A 5306-nucleotide genomic window follows, 5' to 3' on the forward strand; every position below is an offset into this window, starting at 1 on the left:
AGACCAGTCCTTCCCTGGGTGGTGGTTTGCAGAAGAGTGATTTTTGCCTGCAGCCCTGGCTGCAATCTTACAAAACACAAATGCTGCTATTTCATTACAACTAGAGCATGGGAATTGAGACTATTTTAACTTACTTCCATTGCGCATGTGAGTTATGCTTGTGAACAAAGGAAATTTATCTCATAGTAAAGTTGATTGGATTAGCACAGTATGAGTGATAGATTTACTGCTGTAACTTCTGTGGAGGCGAGGCTGAGTTAATTATATGTAAACTCTTTATTTTTATTAATGCTGGTGCAGCTGCAGGATGTATTTTTGAATAGCTGTTTTAGATTCTCCCCCCACATTTACTGGCTATAGTTTTTCAAAGATGATTTTAGTTGTATTTGCCACCCAGGCGTCTGTTCTCTCCAGATCCTCTTGTATTTGTTTTTTCCATTCTTGTAGTTAATGTGGGGATAACCACTGGAATTAGCAATCCCTCTCAAAATGGAAGCAACTTTTCGTGTGGCCTCCACTGTGGGGAAATAAAGTTTATTGTACGCATTGGGGGAGGAAGTCTAATGAACTTGCTAGTTTCCTTTTAACTATAGAAGGAATGTTTGTGTACCATCAAGTGGTCTTAGAAGCTGTTGGCAGAGATGTACAGCAGCTATTTGAAGATATGTATATGGGACCTTGTGCAGCTACTCAGCAGTTTCTGCAGAATCTTTGCCACATTTTCTTCTACTTCAGTGCACAGAGCAGCAATCATTAGTGCTGCAACAGCAGTTCCAGAAGCAAGCCCAGGAACTGAGTGGGGTATTGCATGTAGGGCTGATACATTCCTCTGCTGCATGGTATTGTGTATTATATAGACTTGTTTATAGCCGGCAGAGTATGTGCACAGAGAGCTGACATTGAGATTACACAATATTCATCAGCTTGCAGAAATCATTATTGGCACAAGAGTGTACAAAGGGCTGCCATGCTGCAACAACTGCTACAATGCAGCAACACTCTTAGTTATTTCCATTGACATTTCTTTTCTGGGTAAAAGGATAGAGAAACTTCCTTCCTGTGGCACTGACTGCTGAGCATTTCCTAGGAGCTCAGAATGTTCATTTCTTTTTAAGTTTGTATAAAGCAAACTCCTTGAGAGAGAGAAAAATACCCCTGTTGTTCCCCCTGTGCCTTTGGGTTTAGAGGCAAGAGAAAGTTCTGGTGCATCTGTAATTTTTCAGTTTGTCTACCAAAGTCCATCAGCTTTAGCTTTGAGTGTTTAGAAGATAAAAGTGCATTCTGCAGAACATTGTGCTAACGTAATACCTTAATTTTTGTCTTGGCAGACTATCACAAATTCTTCAGGTTGCCAAACTTTAAAAAACCAAAACAAAAACACCCTCCCTCCCCACAATGATTCTATTATATTAATTCCTTTTGCAAAGCAGTAATAGTAACTAATAGTTGAGAATTAAACCCTTCAATAAAAACAGAATTCCCACCCCAATAGTGTACACATCTTGTAATAGCATCTGGGAGTTAATAGCTATTTGATATCCTCTTATGATAGCACCTCTCCATTCAAGATATCCTAAAGAGCATCATAGGTTTATATTTATACTACTGCGATGTAGCCATCTCTTTTGTGTGAAGAGTGATAACCTACTGCCCAGCTGTACCAGAACATTGTGTAGAGGAGGGGCCATTTGGCCAAGGACACTGGAGCATAGTGCATGTATTTATGAAAGTGTCTTTGAAAACTTTTATGCTCAAATGCGGTTTTCACTTTTCATGTAAAAGAGACCTGTTTAATAATGCTGACTGGACATTGCTTTCTGCCAAACATAACTTAAATTTCACTGGAAGAACTCAGTACTCTTTTCTTGCCCCCTTTCGCCTTAGTTTAGTGAGTATGGTGTAAATTTTCCATGTTTGAGAGGGAAATGTTCATGTGCTAAACACGGACTTGTAATGCTTAATGCATCTTTGTCTACTGTTAGTTACTATCTACTATAATGTATAGGAGCCCTAGCTATGGACTGGGAGGACCCCATTGTGCTAGGTAATGTAAAAACAACAAAAAGTTGGTCCTTGCCCTGAAAAGCTTATAGTGTAAGTATAAGACAAGAGACAACAGGAACAAACATAGATGGGGAGAACATGGAAACAGTGAGACCATATTTGTCAGCATGGTAGGTAGTGGTATCAGCACGACAGTGGCATGGTGCCTATTAAAAAAACTTGGCAATGGCTAGGCCAAAGGAGAGTTTTAAGGGGGTAATGAGATCACTTTGTGGACGTTTACAGGGAGCTCGTCCCACAAGTGAGGGCAGTGTGGGAGAAAGCAGAAAGGTGTTTGAACATTTAGGAAATGTGCGATGGAGGCTGGCATCATTTGTCTATTGGACATGGGAGACAATATTTTGATAGAGATGATAGGCAGGATGGGAATAGGCTGTGAAGGGCCTTGAAAGCGAAGACCAGCATCTTATGTTTGACGTGATATAAAATGGGGAGCCAGTGGAGGGATTTTAGAGGGGTGATAAGGTCAAAGAGAGAGGGTAAGGGAATGATCTTTGCAATTCTGACATATGACAAAAAAAAAAAAAAAAAGTCAAGCTAGTAGCACTTACCATGAGTCAGCACCAGGCTGATGTTACAGGCATATTTACGTGCCACAGGCTCTAGGTGGCCCCCAAACTTATACATCTCAAGGTAGGCCTCCCCCCAAGCACCAGTGTGGGGAAGATTTCTCAGATGCAGAGCATCTGAATGCAAAATCACCGGCAGATTATCTTGAGTGCAAAGACTGAAGGGTCCACTATGCTTACCAATGGGATGACATGCATCAAAATACAGATTCTGAATTTTAATGTTCAATTATAGTGCAGCAGGTTTGTCACTGGTTTGTAGCTTCATATTGAAGGATCCTATCCTTCTGGTATCACAGTGACGCTTCAGGTAGGGAATGTGGGGAACTTCCTTGGCGTTTATATGCATGCATTATCCACAATACTTTTTTCATAAATTCAAAAATATTCCCTAGGATGCTTAGCACATGGTAAAATGATGTAGACATCTTGGATTTAACAATCTTGAAAATAGTTATTTTGCTGGGACAGAGCCGGAAAGCTGGTTAATGCTAGAGTACAAAATTTATTATGGCATACAATTCTAGCTTCACCTAGATTGTAGCCACTGAGACACTGCTGACCTTAAGCACTCCACGTTTGTTTAAGTTGCAATAATTACAGTACCATAGTACAGTGTATATGGTTAAACTTCAACTAACTGCTTGTTTTAGGTCATGAGCCAGCATCTCCCATAATAAATACAGTGTCCATGTATTAGCTGACTTGAAAGCACTTTGGGCCACTTCTAGAGCAAATATCCAACAAACAGTTGCACTGCATGAGCTAAAGTAACCTATTTTCCAAAGGAGTGGATCAATAAAATGTAAAAGAAATGATACTTTTAAACTAATTTCAAACAAAAAATTGACAAGACACATGCACAGAAGAGAGACAAGGTGGGTGAGGTAATATATTTTATTATAAATTGGTCCAGTAAAAGATATTATCTTTCCCACCTTGTCTTTCTAGTATCCTAGAACCAACATAGTTATAACAACACACCAAACAATATGCATAGGCCACAAGTATGAAACACAAAGCTATGTAACCAATGTTCTTGTTCTACCCCTTTAATAATGAATGGGTCACTTTCTGCAAGCGTAGGAGTGTTAAATCAAATGGACTTTGCTTCCCCAAATTCCTTATGTGTTTTTTTGTTAGATGGCAGGGGCCTGGCTTACTATGCAGGCTACTGAATATAATGGGGTTCCAATCCTGACAAGCACCTGGATCCTCTCTAATCTAAATAATGATAAAGTGGGTGGAGTCTTGCTGTGCACTGTTACACAGCAGCGGCTTTCCACTTAGGACAACAGTGCAGAGTTGAACTTAGCTTCTCCACTGTGACATGATTATTTTGAGGCCTCACTCATTTACTTAGAGCTGGAGGGCACAGCCAGGGGCCCACTTATGCAATGGAGAAAAGGAACCCAGCAGAGGGATTTCTAGCAGTCAGCTACTGACCCCTCAGATCTTGCAACTTGCTTTTAAATAAGAACAATTCTACAAGACCTTCTGGCTGCAATGCAAATGGTTGAGTTGTGTATTTCTAGACAGCCAGAAACTGTGTGTGTCTGCCCTGCAATGTAAACTCAGGCTCAAGCTTAACCTCCCTTCTATCTACATACAAATTCCACTGTCGCAGGACCCCACAGGTGCAGAGAGTCTGAGTCAAGCTGGGACCCAGGTATGACCAGGGAGGGTACAGGCTGACAGCCAAGTCAAATATTATGATTTTTGAAAATCTTGTTCATATAAAAAAAAAGTTCTACCAATCCTAAAGGATCAGACATAGTGGACATCAGTTTTGTGGTAGAGATAGTAAACTTTAGAATTGTAAAGAGTCCTTTTCAGAAGCAGTTAATCAAGTTCTAGTCCAATGTCCAAATATTCAATATCAGGGCGGTCCAGTTGGGACTGGAGATCTCAGTCTTACGACTCAAACTTCCCCCAAATAAAGCTTAAACAGATCAGAGATGAAAGGATCAGGTCCCATGAGTTTTTATAGAGATTTTTGCAGCCTCTTGACAGCACTAGTCCTTGGGTGAACAATAGGCTTTTAAAGTAACCTATTTGGTAAGCATCACTGGCAATTAGGTACATGGATTAACATAAGGCAACGGTCTATCTCCCACCATTTTGCAGGTGATTTACTACAAACTTCAAAGAGAAATTAAGACAGTGACATCAGTACATTTAAATGTTAATTCACAGATCAAAAGAAGATCTTAATAGAATACAGCATAGACGGGAATGTTTGATTACATTGCCAACCTCTACAATATGTATGTAAACACACAAAACACAAACACTATCTACTAATATGTCTCTAAAGGTTGAATCAGGGTCAGTTAGCCTGCTAGTTGCTTAACTCTTTCTGGCCCCATGTCACAAGCTGGGACCCAGGGTTCATGCCCCATTGCTTTATATTGTAGACACAGCCTCACTGGATTCATTCTCTGTGATTCTGCCAAAAGTATCCCACAGTCCTATGGGCTAACATTCTATGTCCTGTGACAGCAAAGTTTGGTTGAGAGTCAAGTTTTTCCACACTGCACCATGAACAGAGGGCCAGAGCAGCCATGCTTTGAGGGTGCTAGGAAGTCTGGAATATAGGTGGTTGGACTGGAGCCCACATAATATAGTGTCACCCCTTATGGGGTCCCAGAGCCCAAGTTCTAGGCTGAACCC

Source organism: Lepidochelys kempii, chromosome 16, assembly GCF_965140265.1.
Source record: "Lepidochelys kempii isolate rLepKem1 chromosome 16, rLepKem1.hap2, whole genome shotgun sequence".
Taxonomy (NCBI): Eukaryota; Metazoa; Chordata; order Testudines; family Cheloniidae; genus Lepidochelys; species Lepidochelys kempii.